Source organism: Manis pentadactyla, chromosome 4 (assembly GCF_030020395.1).
Source record: "Manis pentadactyla isolate mManPen7 chromosome 4, mManPen7.hap1, whole genome shotgun sequence".
Classification (NCBI taxonomy): domain Eukaryota; kingdom Metazoa; phylum Chordata; class Mammalia; order Pholidota; family Manidae; genus Manis; species Manis pentadactyla.
This window is the reverse complement of record NC_080022.1, coordinates 50,575,779-50,592,721: the sequence shown is the minus strand read 5'-3', so window position 1 is coordinate 50,592,721 and position 16,943 is coordinate 50,575,779. Positions and strand designations below refer to the sequence as shown.

General features: G+C 41.5%; 1 long non-coding RNA gene across 1 annotated transcript; it reads left to right on the top strand.

Moving 5' to 3' along the window:
- Window positions 1-1,648: 1,648 nt before the first annotated feature.
- LOC130683358 (uncharacterized) lies at window positions 1,649-16,213 on the top strand. The gene is made up of 3 exons (XR_008997022.1): window positions 1,649-2,260; window positions 11,645-11,781; window positions 15,354-16,213. It is a non-coding gene; the product is annotated as an uncharacterized LOC130683358 (long non-coding RNA).
- Window positions 16,214-16,943: the final 730 nt, after the last annotated feature.

The following is a 16,943-nucleotide window of genomic DNA, read 5'->3' as shown; positions in this document are numbered from 1 at the left end:
TCCCTCTATCCTTTCTTCTAGAAACTTGGAGAAGTGCTTGCTTTGCACCTTGTACAACACCTCCACCATGATATCTTAATAACATATAACAATTATCTATCTCTGTCCCTGACTAGAACCAGGGCACACTGCCGGCAGAGACTGTGTTTTTTTCTTTTTTTAATCCCATGTGCCTATATTGTTGTAAGAAACAATCTGACAAAACTCATTATTGTAGGGATGATGTTGAACATGGGGTGGCCTGCATCATGCAGTGTTCCCTTTATAAGGATCCGGTGGAGAAAATTTCTTCTCATTCCAGGGACAGTAAAGCCATGTTGTGCCTAAAAAAATAGGTGTTCTTTCTCTGGTGGATGTGGTGAGCCATTGCAATGTTACTTTGTGTGTCCGCATTTGCTTTGATCTCTAGATAGCTCAGAGCTGAAGTCATGGTTCTAACTTTGGAAAAGTGTTAACAGTTTTTCAAAGCATGAATTTTGTCACTAGTTTTATTTCCCCTTCACCATGAATTATTATATTTAAAATGCTCATTTATCATGACAGGACCATTTTTGACATATTAATTCATGGGTTTTCTTCTCTTCTTTCTTCCATGAAAGTAGCTTTCAGGTTCTGTGCCTTCTTGCTTCAGAGGTGAAAAGATTATGGTTGACTTCTCTTCCTGGATTTGTTTAGAAAAGTCTAAAGTCTTGAAGAAGGATGATTTAAGGGCCCTGCATGGAGAGAAAGGGCTGAGGAGGGAAACTTGGGAACAGGAGGGTTTCCTCAGAAACGACAGAGATTCCCCAAGTTTCTTTCGATCTGTGGGTTTAGAGGAAGCAGAGGGAAGCCAAGCTTGCAAAAGTGGCAAGAGCCCAGGCGGGAAGGGTGGTCAGCCACTTCCCCAGTAGGAGTGGGCTCACATCGGAAATTAAGTCTGATATATAGAAAACAAAGAAATACAGTATTTCTTGTGCACCTGAATTTATGAACTGGTTTCATATTCATGATAGTAGTTAATGAGGTGGTGTACAAACAGAGGAGAAAACCATTGCTATCATAGAAAGAATGTGAGCCTTGGGAACATTCTGATTTTTTCCTTTAGATTTCTCAAATTGCCTACCAACTGTTCTAGCAGCACCCAATATTGCCTGTTTCAATGCATCCTTCACCCAACTGTTACAGTTGTCTTTTGCAAAGGCAGATAGGTTTGCATCACTCCCCTGCATAAAGTTCTCCATTAAATCCCATTTGCCCCCAGGATAAAGTTCAAGTCTACAAGGGCCTTACCATTTGTTTCTTGCTTGCCTCTGTAAGCCTCATCTTCTAAAAACATCCCCCATTCCTACCCAAACTTGATTTTCAAGCATTACTGTCCTGCTGGCTATTCTGCAAATGCTCCATCTTCCTCTTCTCTTCTGGTTCTTGTACATGCTCTTCTTGTTGCTCCTATTGCCTTTCCATTGACTGACTCCTACTCTTTCAGAACTCTTCCTGGACATCTCTATTGTCCAGGCAGCCTTCTCCAAGTCTGCCCTCTCCAAATGGACATCAGAGAGGTATCTCTGCTCTATGTTCCCAGAGCATCCTGAGGTTACATCTTATATCATAAGTCATGTATGTGATATGTCATATATGACTTACACCATATGTCACATATCATAGTGATTTGAACTGCATGTGTCATAGTAAGAACATGGAAACTTGTTTACAATTGGGATTCCAGTATCTGAAGATTTCTTTGACGCATGGTAAATCGGTAGCAGGAAGACACTGCAGGGAGTCTAGAGGAAATGAAGAAGTCTGGTACTGTGGTCCACACTTGGCAACAGGGCCCAAGGACAAAGTCTGGAGTACAATGTGAGGATGTATTCACAAATGACTGAGGCAGAGACTGCCAAACTCTGCCCCAATACTCATTCTGTTTTCTTTTTAGTGATAAAAAACGTCTCCAGGGTTTCAGATGTTCACATGGCCACCTAGCCAAAGATTACATTTTCCCAGCCTTCCTTGAAGCTAGGTATGGTTCTGTGACTAAGTCCAGGTCAATAGGATGGAAGTGGAAGTGATGTATGGAAACTTCCAGGTTATCCCTTTAAAGAAAAAGCTGCTTACATTGACTTCCTTTTTCCCTTCCTGCAGGCTGAAATGCAGAGATGGATGAGGAAACCTTGATTACTGGATGATCCTGTGGAACACAGCTTCCCCCCAAGACTAGCAGCTCACCTAGTTTAATTATGTTGCATGAGAATGAAACAAACTTCTGCTATGCATGGTGAAGGTGATCATATAAGTCTTTAGCTATTTTCCAGGTATTCCATCTGGAAAAACACTGTGGGATTTACCAGTGGGTATGGGAACTCAGGAATCATGCCAGAAGGCATGTTCCCCAGAAGGCATGTTCCACAGCAGGCACTGCAGTGTGTGGCCCCTGCAGGATCCCATGAAGGACTCAGCACTTAGAGTTTTGCCAGGCATGGGTACTGACTGCCAAGGAAGCAGGGACCAAGCACCACTTATATAGAAGAATTTTGCTTTCCTCTTCACCATCCTTGGTTAAAGTGCCCAACACTGGAGAAGAAAGGGAGGATGGAAGAAAAGCAAAAGAGAGAAGCACACTCCCTTCTAGTGGACAGTGAGTCTCCTGAGTTAGGAGGAAGATAACTCAGTTGGACATGAGTTTGAACCTTTAAGCCAGATCAAGTGTATTATATTACATTCTTTAATATCTGTAAATGACTGTAAAGTTTTACCTAAGAAGTCAGTTAGGGGAAGGCAAGTGAGACTCAGCAGAGGTTCTTTAGGGGAAGCCACTGGAAGAAATAATATTGTTTATGTTTGAACTCTACTGAGTTTAGGCCATTCAATAAACTGGTTGCAAACTCAAAAAAACAACACACAAAAATGCTGGAATTGTAAGTCTAACCCTCCTCCTGGCCTAATTTGGCTGTGGCCCTCTTCCCTAGGAAAAGAACAGTTTAAAAAGGGGAAAGGGAGAAAGGTGAAGTGGTAAGAGGTGGGGGTGAATGCTGGAGATCTAGACTTAGAGCCCAAGAGGAGTGAGAGCCAGGGGCAGACGGGCATCACCCGGGGCATGTGGCAAAACCCTGCAGGGTATAGAGGGTAATTGCGTCTCCACCACCCAGCATGTTTCCATCTGTGTGAGAGAAGCTCATTGAGAGTAATGCTCTTGGCCTCTTTCTGCCCCTTTATTCATGCCTTCCCAGGACAGGTGGAAAAACTTAACTGATTGGTATTTTGGGGAAGAATAAACAGCACCATCAGCTCAACTCCTTGATCCCTTCTGAGAGTTAGCTGCCCCAGGGGCCAGGCATTCTACTTGAACTCTGCCTACAAGTGGCTTGGGAAACTGACTCCACCTGGGATACCTGCATGGGGACAGTGGTCCCTAGGACGAGGTAGCAAAGGAAAGGATTAGCATTACTGGGCCCTCCAGTCCACCCCGCAGGGCATCAATGTGGCTGAGTGGGAAAACAGCACACCCTGGACACAGACATAGCAGCCAGAGGACAGGGAAAGGAGAGATGATTGGGAAGTGGCCCAAATTATATGTGAGACATCCCAGCCCCACCTGGAACCTCCAGAGACGTGCAAAACAAGAGAGTCTGAATAAGCCACGTGTCAGGTGAGGACTGGCATTAGAGCAGATTTAGGGGCTGTGGGGAAGTTGGGGTTCCTATGGCCAGGATCCTCACTGAAATTAAACCACCTGATGATGTAACTGGCCTGCTGCTAGGCTACCGCTTCCACACCTTTAGGCAATAAGCTATTATTGTGCTATATAGAGAGCTCGACCCAGTGCTCTGGGAGGAGGCAGAAATGCTAGTGCTTGACCTACCATTGGGAGAACAAGCCGGGTTATAAACCCTTTCACCCCAAAGAACATTCTACTGTCATTTCTTCAGTCACACTGAATCCATAGTGAACTTGCCTGGACTGAAACCCCTTGGCAAAACAGGGGCAAACCATAAAGCGACTTAACCCTGCTTCTGTCAACTATGGCAATGAAGGGACAGTCAGACTGTAATAACCAACTAATACTTGAAAGACCTCCTGCTACATAAATACTACTATTACAGGGGTTTTGTGAAACTTAGGGGAGAAGCAGTCTAACATCTAAATGAAATACGATTTAGTGAAATGTCAGCTTTTCTTTCTGTCATGGGAGGGAAAAAAAAAACCCCAGATTTTCTCAGAAGTTTCCACTCAAATTCTTCCCAGTTTTACCCCCTCCTCGTTTTATTGATTCTTCAGCTTGGTGGAGAAGGTTTAGCTACATTTCACCACTCCTACTTTTTTTTTTTCTGGAGAAAATTCTGAATTCAGCACAATTTTTCTACTATGTAAGTGTTTCATAATGATATTCATTCATACAAGTTCTTATTATAACACAGCCAACAAGGGCCAGATTGGTTGTGGTTGAGTCATACCTGCCATTTTGTGGGCTACATCTTTGTAAATAAGTTGGGTCATTGCCTTAATTGGGGTCATGTTGGAGTGGGGGCGATGCACCGGGTCAGTCCTTTTTACTCGTGCTGTTCTTTCGGCGTCCTGGGCGCCAAGTGCAGCAAGCCAGAGGAGGCCGGAGCACAGATTTGCTGTGGGAAAAGCAGCAGGCTCCCCAAGCGTCTGATATTGTAGATGACTCAGTGTGTTGACAATAATTTTTCTTAAACTTGCTGTCATTCTCTTCCCTTAGAAGTAGAGAATACTAACCTCAGGGCAGACTGGCTGGAGGACCGGAAATGACTTTGGAACCGGGAAGTTCTATGCGCAGAGCATAGCTCTGCCACTTAGCTCGCTGTAACTCTGAGCAAAGTCATTAGCCCTTCTGGGTCTCGGGTTTCTCATCTGAGAATGGGATAAGAATACTTCAACCACAGAGTTGATGCTAGCATTAATGAGATTGCATACGTAAAGGCTTAATGGATGTTAGGCACTTGAAAATGGTAGCAAAATGACTTTGATTTCAGAGATAAATAATAGAAAATCCAAAGCGATTTTCTAAAACAGGCGAGAGAAAATGAGCGCTTTAGAAAGATACAGTTTTGAAAATGTGATGTCAGTCAAGTAGGGACATTAAGGAGGAATGAATTGAACAAAAGCGTTAACTATACATCCCACTTTGTACTAAGTGCCACAGAGATTTACAAAGACCAAATAGACATGGCCTCTTCCATGGAGGCTCACAGGATCCTGTTGGACATATGAGGGCTAAATACACATAAGACTGAAGCAGTAGGTGAACAGGAGAGGTCAACCAGCAACAAAATCAAGGCCTGCCATAGAGCTAATATGCCATAAATGTTAGCCAGGCAAATGGATAGAGCCTTCTAACCAAATAATAGGTTGGGTGGATACAAACCTTTCAGAATGGAGGGATAACTAAGTAGACTCTCTCCCCAGAAAAACAAGTGTGCTGGTGAAAATAAAAAATGACGATTATTTAAAGGCCTGAAAATGGTCCTACAGGCATACAGCAAATGGAGAAAGATTCTAAATCTTGGTAAGAACAGCAGGAGTCTGTGGATTTGAGCAGGAACTCACTCCTTTCCCCCTCTCCCCAGCTTCCTGCTATAGAAGCTCTACTCCAGGCCAGTGCAGCCAAGAAGAGAGGGGCTCCTCTCCCTCCACCACCTGTTTGCAGCTACAGCTTCCCCTGGGGAGAGGCAGGCTGCCATTCTGTATCTCTCCCAGACTCATGTTGCAGAAACTCTGTTCTAAGCAGGCATGCCCAAAGGATGGGGTTTCCCTTCCTCACCAAGCTCAAACTCAGGATGCAAGCTCTACTCCAGATGCAGAGGCTGAGAACACTGGAACCATATTACACTCATCCCAGCGTGCTCCTAGGGTGGAAGTTCCATGCCAGGGGAGGCAAGAGAAGATCAGAGGCTGCTCCTTCCCCACTGCCACCCCCGCAACCAGTGCTCACTCAGAGCCATAGAGCAGGGAGGTCACTCTGGTAGAGGGCTGTTCCCAGGCTTCTGCCCAGGGAAATGCAGACTGAAGGACTGAAGAGCTCCACAGCTGTGCCCCAGGGACTGACTTCCTCTGGAGCAGTGTGGGGACCTCTGTACTTAAAGCCATCGTTGATCCTGTAGGAAAGAGAGGAGGCTTGTAGCTCTGTAACTCCATAATAGAAGAAAAATGGCAGAGCAAAAGTTTAGCAGAGAGAAACCAGAGAAAAAGATGAGCTAAGAGGAGCCCTCCTGGGATTGCAGTAAATTCTGGAGTCAGGAAGGATGGTCACATGTGCTAGGTTATGCCTACTCAGGAAAAATCGGAGTGGATGTGAGGCCAACTTGAAAGTGTTACTCACACTGCACATGGCTATTTGTTAATGTTTAGGGTAGGAGCTGTCCTGGCACAAGGGGCTGAAACACAGCCGCTGAGCAAACACTCACTGAACACTGCATGGCTCTGACCCTAGGAAGCCAGGTTTACAATGAAAGCACACTCACCCCTGGCCACCTGGAAGCCTGTGGGAATGCTCAGACTGCACCCTCTCAGGCGTGATCAGAGAGGGGGCCTCCACACTACATGCCTCACCGAATTTGGGGCAAAAAATGTGAACTCCCTGAATGGTGAGAGAAACCTCCAAGCCACCCCCACATCCGTTGTCAGAGGGTAAACACCTGGCTAGCATCTCGGGTTTCTAGTCCAGTCCTTTGTACCCAGTCCTTTGTCACCTCTCTGGCCAATCCCTTTGGAGTGAGGTTTTATTGGGATTTTGCCCATGGACACTGTCCTTGGGTCTCCCTGGGCTTCACCCTCGATAGGGGCCCCACCCCACTCTCCCCATGGCCTCAGACAGGGAGGAGAAGCCCAGGTGCTACTTCCTGGTGATGGTGTCGGATCTGGAATGGGACCTGTACTGGGGGGATTTCTCCTCTCAAGTAGTGCTTCCTTGGGACAAGGGAGAGGGAGCTTATCTCTGAGGTCCCTGGAGCTGCAGTGGCATCAACCATCTCAGTTTGAAGTTTGGAATCAACGAGGGATGGGTGGTGGGAATGGAGATGAGTCAGGAGAGGCCAAGCAAATCAGGACCACCCAAACACTCAAAGCTTCTCTGGAATGTCTCTGAGGGGGGTGAGCTATCAGTGCCAAGCCATTAGGAGCAAAACATGGAGGAAACCAATGTAACAGTGGCCTCTGGAGTGGCACAATTCTGCCAGTTCAAATGTGGTGATAAGCTCAGGGAGAAACACCTGGGTTCCCTGCGGCTGAGGTGGTGCCCCAGCAGCAAATGGACTGATGGGTGGAAATGGGCAGGGAGAGGGGTACACTGTATAGGCTGAAAACAATCCTAGTATGTGTTGCTATTTTTGTTTTTCCACTAATAACAGTGTGGAGAAAGTGAAGGTTCCTGTGGCCAGGATTCTCCCCTGGCCCTGGTCAGCTTGCTGTCTACACACATGTGGGCAATATGTTGTTATTGACTCTATATGAAGAGCTCTGCCTAGTGCTCTAGGCTGCCCGGCTGCAGGAGAGCCGAGACTGGTGTGGTGACAGCGCTGAGGACAGAGACCGAGATGGCTGCAGGGGTGGAGAGGCCCAGAGGCAGAGACCGGCTTGCTGCATATGCTTACTTGCTCTAAGGTGGACAGGATTCTTGTGCTTGAACTGCCACTGTGGGAATAAAGTTGGGTATCAACCCTTTCACCCCAAAAATGTTCCATTGTCATTTTTTCAGTCTCGTCAATTCCATAATGAACTTGTTCAGGGCTGAAACCTGTTGACAAGACAAGCAGACTAGAAGTAAAGGAAGCAAAAGAAAGAGAAAGAGAGAGGTGAAGGCTGGTAGAGCCGGATGAGCTGTAATCACCTGACATGTAAAGGTAGGTAGTGAGGAAATTAACAGGGAAACTGAAGAGTTCATTCATTCAACAAATATTTTGAGCACCTACTATGTGCCAGCCTCTATTCTGGGTATCTAGGATATATCAGATAAAGATATGTCTGAACAAATCAGAGATCTCTGTCCTCATGAAGCTTACATTCTAGCAAGTTCCTAGTTCTTACAGCAAATGGGTGCATTTAGAATATTGGCATGTGCCTCATAGGTTTCAGTAATTGCTTCAGGCTTCACTACATCACAGCCCATTCAGCACAGTAATAATGATGATAATAATGAAAAGCTGTTCTGAGACCACCACATGGCAGGCGCCATTCACCTGCTTTCTGTACCTTAGCTTCTTTAACCCTCACCAGAACCCTAGGGATATTTTTTTTTCCCTTGAACCAGTCACTGTGGCCAAGTGGCAGGTCTGATCTGCTCGGGCGGGCCTGATGCCTGTGACTGCCCGCCCTCCCTTTCCCCCTCTGCAGCCCCCTTACCTCTTGTGGGATGAAACAAATGTTTAGGTCCCATCAGTGCCACATAGATTGAGCAGGATAACTGGAATTGGGGGAAGATTGGCTAGCCCAGGAAGTGATGCTGGGCAGACAAACGCGTATCTACCAAGTTATGTAATTGGCCATTCTAGAAAGGGAGTGGCTTCAGCACTCAAAGTCCGAAATGCAGGACAGAGCAGAATATGACTACTATTAACCCCATTTTAGAAATGAGAAAGCCCAGGCACAAAGAGGGGGTGTAACTTGCTCAGGTTCACACACCTAATAAATGATGGAGATGGGATTTTGGTGTGACTCCAGAGCTCATGCTATAGTCATAGCATTATTCTGATAAAGTGATAAGGGCAATTTTAGTTACAATAGTTCAGGGATTCTAAGAAGCCCATCTTTCCCATTTTAACATCTCTACAATTGGGATGTGTCTTACAAGAAATATAAGAATATGTCGTACAAGTTTAATTGGCAGCATTTTTTCTTCCTTAGTGGTACATAAAATAATAGTGCATCTCACAAAAAAGTCATGTTAGAGTTGATGAAGCACTGTATTCTTTCAACACAGACTGGTAATGCTTCTGCTCTAAATGAGGCAGCTGTGCTAGGCTCACTGTGCAGGGTGGTGCACAGTGACACAGATAATAATTACCCACAATGCCATGTGAAGCGTGCAGTGCAAGTCACATGCTGGAGGGTATGGGATTACAGGAGAGGAACACTAGGGAAGGGGGTGGTCAGGGAACCCTTCCCAGAGGGGTAGAAATAGATGGTTAGGGGAAGAAGAGGGGTCTGGTGGGGACAAAGTGGCCTCCATCTTGATGGAGGATAAGCTATGGGGCAGAGAGTGGTTCAAGATGAGGTTTAAGGTGTTTTGTACCATTTGATATAATGATGCCTGATGCAGCTGGACCGTAAATGTCATACTATAAACACAGCAAGCAATAAGGTTTCCTGTAGGGGACTGTGAGTAGCCATGGCCTCATTGTGTTTGGGAAAATTCCCCTAGGCGCTGGGTGCCTGATGGATTAAACTGCAGCTCAGGGGCTTGGTGGGCACACAGAAGGGCTATGTCGAGGGCTTGAACTCTGGGAGTGAGCATCGGCATGCAGAAGAGGAGGCAGGTTTGAAAAAACTTTAAGAGATAAAACTGGAGCGGCTTGGCAACTGGATTTGGGAGTGAGGGAGAGAGAAAAGTCAGGGATGATTTCATGTTCTGGGTTTGGGCAGCTGGCTGGGTGAGATGCTAACAATAAGGGCAGAGAAGAAAGGAAAAAGAATGGAGTTAGGAAGAAAGATGAGGTATGATTGTGTGCATGTTGAGTGTGAAGGTTCTTAAAATAAGGAGGTGGCAAATGTAACTAAGTGGAGTGCTCGGGTTTGAAGGCAGAGTTAGCAGTCAATAACATCAGGATTTAGGTAAAACTGTGAGCTCCTTCAGGGCAGGGACATTATTCTTCTGTTTTCCACCTATTTTTAGTGCCTAGAGTGGGAACTGACACATAATCAATGCTTGATAAATGTTTGCTCTCAGATAAGTGTAATAATTATAATAATCTATGTGTTTCTATAAGAATGTGTATGTGAAAGTATGTCTGATTATTAATGTTCAGATGAGCGATTACAATGCTTTGTATATGCAAGGCGCTGTTTTAAAATCCATGCAGGCATTAACTCTGATTTGCTTCCTACAATGATATACAAGACATGTACTATTGCTATCCTATTGTAAAGATAGGAAATTGAGGCACAGAGCGGTTAACCAGGTTGACTAAGTTTCCAGAGCTAGGAGATGGTAGAACTAGGGTTTAAAGCTAGGTAGTCTGGATTCAGGATTTGTTCTCTATGCCTTTGGTGTAGACCTTTTGTTTTTGTTTTTAATAAGATTTTCCTTCTTTCAAGAAAAGATTTTCCTTCTTTCAAGAAGGAGGTTTCAGCAGACAAAAGGTTAACTTATAGTTGTTGGGAAATTTTATATCTTTTTACTTAGCAAAAGCACTTTCACGTGACAAGATTCACCCTAAACATCACCAACCTTGTGAAATTTTACTTGCCCCATGTCTTTTCTTCCAGAATTAAACTTGCCTTCCTCTGGGCGCCCTTGTTTCCTTAGGATGATGGTATTAAGATATTTACCATGCTGTGCTGACTCTTTTCTTTTTCAGCTTCATTCCTTCTTGGGCAGAGACTTTGCATTTTATGCCTTTCTATATCCTCTAATGGCTAACATCATGCATAGCATACAGTTAAATACCCAATGAATATTTGCTAATCGAATGAATGGAGAAAAAATTATTATCTTACTAACATTTGACAAATATGATGTACTGCGGACAGCACACTTCCTGCTCTCTCTGAGCTTCCAGTGCAGCTGCAAAGATGATCACAGAAGGCCCATCCTCCCACTGGGTGCAGACCTTGGATTAAGATGTGTCCGTCACAGGTCATCAGCCACAGACGCCTCCTTGGAGCAACCACAGGGCCTCCACTCACACCAGTTTCCAAGGAGAAGTCCAGAAGGGTGCTCTTCCAGGGTTCCTGGAGAACATTCCACGTGCTTCCCCAAAAGCTGGAGTATAGCATGGATGCCAGTTCAGGTTTCCTGCTCCCATGCCAATATTGGAACTCTAATGGGAATTCCTTTAATATTTACTATCTCAATTTCTTCTTTTTGATGTAACGGGATCTAGGAATGTTCAAAACACCCTCTTCAACCCCTGTTTTCTAAAGACCTATTTATATTAGTTCTTGCTATGTATTTACTTAGGAATAAAATCAACATTGGGAATTACTGCAGCATATGGTTAGTGTTTTCTGCAAGGGGTGCGGTATCCATTTCTCCATTATGTGGCGAAAGTGCAGCAGCTGTAATATCTCATTACAGGGCTTCACTTTATTAAATAAAAAATAGTATTGCTCTACTTAACAAAATTATCCTCATCCACCACCACACCCCCTCCCCGATCCCCCAAAACCTGATCTGTGGTTTCAGTGCCTCTTTGCCATAATAGCGTTAGGTGGTTTGCATGTGATATTAGTTAGCTCCAGAATCTGCTTTCAATTCAGTTGCTTGAGATTGTATTTTCACTGTGAGCTATTAGTCACCAAATGTTGACAAGCATTTGTAAGGATGCCATCTCTCCCTTTGTTTATATGCAAGTGCAGCAACCAAAATGATTTATTTATGCTTTAATTAAAATTTGTGGATAGACCAGTGATTTTTAGCAGTGGCTTTTCTAATTTGTGGGCTCCAGAAAGAAAAAAAATCAATAACCTGATACCATTTATGTTTTTATAGTTACCCCCAGGCATTTATAATGCAGACCTGCCACTCACCTGCAGTCTTACTCTGAGGAGAGTGATCCTCGCCACATAAATCTTCCCCAGAGGCCGAGAGGGTCTATATTTCAGAGTCACTTCCCTTCTGTGTCAGCTGTAAGTGAGATGTTACATGCTTTCCATTCTCATGGTTTTCATGGCAAGGCACAAGGTTAAAATTAATATTGAAAGTAAATTGATGGACTGAAAGTTTTATAATACCTGACCTGATATGTAACTACTGCTTAGAATTTTAATAATTTAAGCCCATTGATTTTGGTTCTTGCATATTACTCTCCACTTCGAAAAATGTACCCTATAGGGTCTTTGGAAAGAACATACCCCAAATGCTGAGCTTTTATGGGAACTTAATATATTTGACATTGCAGGTGCATAAATCTCCATAAAATTGCACCAAGTTAACATATTTACTGGTGCACACAATTTAGTAACTACTTTGTAAAAGTCTAAATAAAGATAGATAAGACAGGTAGATATGGAAAAATAATGAGTAAATGTTCCAATGTATATTAGCAAGATTAGTTCATTGCCTTCACAAAGCTATCAGCCTAACTGGAAAAGAATTCATTAATTTTCAAGGTGTTTGGGATGGTTTTAATTGCTGTTTTTCAAAGTCTGGGGAAAATGAACTCTTTTTGCATTTTCTGCCAAATTCAAATTATCCTCTCCCTAACAGTCAGGGCTGGGGGACAAGGGGGTACTGATGAAAAGGAGGATGGGATGAGAAATATTCAGTTTCACACACCATTTTGGCCCCCTGACATCAAGGCACAAGTAACAGGGAAAAGCTTGGCTTAGTTCAGAAAGTCCTTTCAAGAAGGATCCCATTTGGATTTCTGCAACTTCCCCTCCTTCCAAACGCATATTTCCCAAGGTCTCTGCAAACACTGACTCACATGTTTGACTTTTCCCTTTTCTCTTGTTCCTCCCCCTTCTCTTAGTTTTTGCAACTCAGCTCTGGGAACATTCAAGTCAGGTTTTCATTGCAGCATGTTGGAAACATCTGGCCGTTCAACCAAGAAGACCCCCACCCCTGCTTACCTTTGAAGGACAGAGTTTGTGTCCTTTCCCAGGCGCAGGGTTTTTTAGTTCCTGGAGATCATGGTTCATTTCTTGGGAACTATCATTTATCTATCTCTATCTCTATGTCTATCTCTATGTCTATGTCTATGTCTATCTCTATCTCTATCTATCTCTATATAACTATATATATAATTTTAAGCAGCAGGATCTTTTCTTCGGGTGAAATATTATACAGGAGCTCATTTTATAAATCAAATAAGTGTGAAACTACTGCTCTGGTTGAAATGGTGGTTTAAAAATAGATGATGAGGGGGAGGGGCTTGTCCTTCCAATCTGATGTGGTCTATGGGCATCTAAGCAGAACTCCTGGAAAGCAGAGATGGAAACATCACTGAACTAACACTACTTCAGTATCGGTCACAATATCAATATCTGTTAATGTGAGCAAGAAATGAGAAAGCCAACCAAACAAATCTTAAGATGGCCTCCCTCCTTCATGAGCAGGTCTCCTCTGCTCTCCGGATTGCCTCTCTTGCCTTGTATTTCAGATATACTGAATGTCTTTCAATTCCTGGCACAGAGATGGTTCTCCTCTACCTCTAGGCCTTTGAACATGTTCTTTACTCTGCTTGGAAACACTGTGTCCCCTTCCCATTTCACCATCAACTGGCTTGCTCCTACTAACCTTTAACTTAGGTTCCTTTTCTGATGTGAAGGCTTCTCTGACTCTCAGACACTAAGCTGACTATCCTTAAGGTATGTTCTCCTATAATACTAAGTCCTTTCACAGTCAGCACATGACACTCTGAATTGATAGTCTTGTTTAGTTTCTCTCATGCCCATGAACATAGATGCAAAATTCCCAAATGAAATAGTGCAAACCAAGTTGGATTTATTCTAGTAAAAATGTTGACAAAATTCTATATCTCTTTATGATAACAATGAACAAAAGAAAAACAACAAATTACAAATAAGAACATCCTTAGTCATTTAAAATTTTTCTTTAGAAAAACAAAAACAACCTAAAGGAGATACACTTACAGGTGAAATATTAAAAGCTTTTTCCTGAAAGTAGGAATGAAATGCCCTCTGTGAACAACTTTACTTGGCATCATACTGAAGGTTCTAGTCAGTGCACTAAAACAAGAATGAAAGAGGATAAAGACTCTAAAGGCATAAAATTGTCATTATGCACAGACAACCTTATAGTGTACATAGAGAGCCCAAAAGAATCTAAGATAAGCATAATCAAGCAGTTAATTTAATGGTGCTCTGAATACAAATATATAAGTATCAGTAGACTTTTTATACCAGCAGCAACTAATTGAAAAATTGTATTTCTAAAAGATACCATTTATATTTTTTATGAATGCATATATATAGAGAAGTACAATACTACTTGACCATAAACATTATTTAGAGAAGTCAAAGACAGGATATACCATGTTCCTGGATTGAAAGAACCAGTATATATCTATCTATCTATCTATCTATATCTATCATCTATCTATCTATATATTTATTTATCTATCTATATCTATCTATATCATCTATCTATCTATCTATCTGTCATTTATCTAGTTATCTATCTATCATCTATATCTATCTATCTATCTATCTATCTATCTATCTATCTATCTATCTATCTATCATCTATCTATCTATCTATACCTATCATCTATCTATATCTATCATCTATCTATCTATCATCTATCCTCCCCAACATGATCAAGAGATTCAATGCAACCTTATTCAGAATCCCAGAAAGTTTTTTTGGAAATTGACAGCTGAGTCTAAAATTTATGCAAAAATATAAATTGCCACAAATAGCTAAAGTAATTTTGAAGAGAAAAATTTGAGGATTTTTACTACCTTATATAAAATTTATTATAAATGTTCAAAGAACTCTTGAAAAGAATGTATATTCTATCATTGTTGATTGTAATGTTCCATGTGTATCCCTAGGATATGTTCTTTTACAATATCAAGTCCTTTCACAGTCAGCATAGGAGGTTAAATTTAAAGTCTTGTTTAGTTTCTCTCTTGCCCAAGAACACAGACACAAAATTTCCAAATGAAATGTTGGGTTAATTTTTTTCAATCATGTAATTCATTTCTTTTGTACCTTTTATGATTTTATTTTTGGTCTGTCTATCCTATCATTTATTCAGAATGTGTGTTAAATCTCCCACTATGGAATCCATTCAACAATAAATATGCAAGACTTATACTATGAACACTATAAAATGTAAATGAAAGAAATTAAAGAAGACCTGAATAAATGGAGAGATATTTCATGCTCATGGATTAGGCAATTTAATATTGTTAAAATGGCAATACTCTCCAAATTTGTCTACAGATTCAACACAATTTATATCAACATCTCAGATGGCTTTTCCCCCAGAAATCAATAAACTGATTAAAAAATTCACATAGAAATGTAAGGGTCTCAAATGGCCAAAACAATTTTGAAAAAAGAAGAACAAAGTTGGAAGACTATTCACACTTCCTGATTTTTTAACTTATTACCAAACTACAGTAATTAAAACAGTGTGGTATTTGAAAAAGGATAGGTATATAAATTAGTGGAATAGAATTGCAAGTCCAGAAATTAACCCTTACATTTATGGTCTATTATTTTTCAGCAGGGGGACCAAGACAATTCAATGGAGAAGAATAGTCTTTTCAAAAAATGGTGCTTGGACAACTGGTAACAACAACAAAAGAATGATGTTGGACCCCTAACCCACATCATATACAAAAATGAACTCAAAAGGCTTTATAGATCTAAATGTAGAAGACGAAACTAAAACACTCTTAAAAGAAGACAGAAGTAAATCTTTGTGACATTGGATTAGGCAATGGTCTTGTGCAAATGACAAAAGTTCAAGTGATAAAAGAAAAAAATAGATAAATCAAAGTTAAGCAGATTTTTAAATAGATTCATTAAAATAAAAGTTATGTGTTTCAAAGGACACTATCACAAAAGTGAAATTGAAAATATATCTTTGGATACAATGTTGGTTGTATCCAGAATGTGTAAAGAACTCTTTCAACTCAACAATAAAAAGATAAATAACCTACTTTAAAAATAGGCCAAGTATTTGAATAAACATTTCTCTAAAAAATATAAACAATAGCCAATAATTATATGAAAATATGTTCAACACCATTATCATTAGGGAAATGTAAATAAAAACACAATGAGATATCACTTCACACTTATTAGGATGGATATGAAACACACACACACACACACACAGAAAATAGCAAGTGTTGTCAAAGATATAGGGAAATTGGGAGCCCCATACATTGTTGGTAGGAATGTAAAATGGTGCAGCCACTATGAGAAACAGTTTGGCAATTCCTCAAAAAGCAAAACATAGTTACTATATGACCCAGAAATTCCACTCCTATGCATATACCCAAAGGCATGGAAAACAAGGACTCTAACAGATATTCATATGTCAGTGGTCATTGCAGTATTGTTCACAATAGCCAAAAGATGGAACAGCCCAAGTGTCCATCAGCCAATGAATGGATAAACAAAATCTGGTGTGTGTATATATATATAAATATATAGTTTTTGTTTTTGAAATGCTTTTTTGATTCAGAGTTGCTGGTTACAGTTTCTATTCTAATATATTCTATTTTAAGAAGTTGTATGTAACTCATTATATTGATTTCACACATCAGTGCGTTGAAGTGACTTGAAGTCCACCACAAACCACTGGAAACCTATAGATTGAAAAACACAGTTATAGAATGTACCTCCTATCACCCAGTTATTCCAAGTCACCCTGATAACTAGAGTGGTTCCTATAGTGAAAAATCTCCCATAAGCTTGCCCAAATACTAACCACTACTCCCAAGAAGGCCTTTGGAATAGTCATTCAGTCCTCAGCTTCTCAGACTCCATGGGCTGGGTCTGAGCCACCCTAGAAGAGTTATAAGAAAGTTTCTACCCAATAAAGGAACCAGGGATCAAACTGCTCATGCTATCACTCCAAGCACAGGATGAGAAGATGCATATCTAGAGAACAATAACTTATAAAATCATCAACCAACCTTAGCTTTCAGAACATGAGTAGAATTGGCTGGAGGCAGGCTGAGGCAGCTATAAAATTCTTGGGTTTTTAAGTATCTGTTAGTATCTACTCTGCACACATACTCAAGATGAAAAGATAAGATATTCATCTCCACAACTGATGAGATTCCCATCAATACCTGCTGCG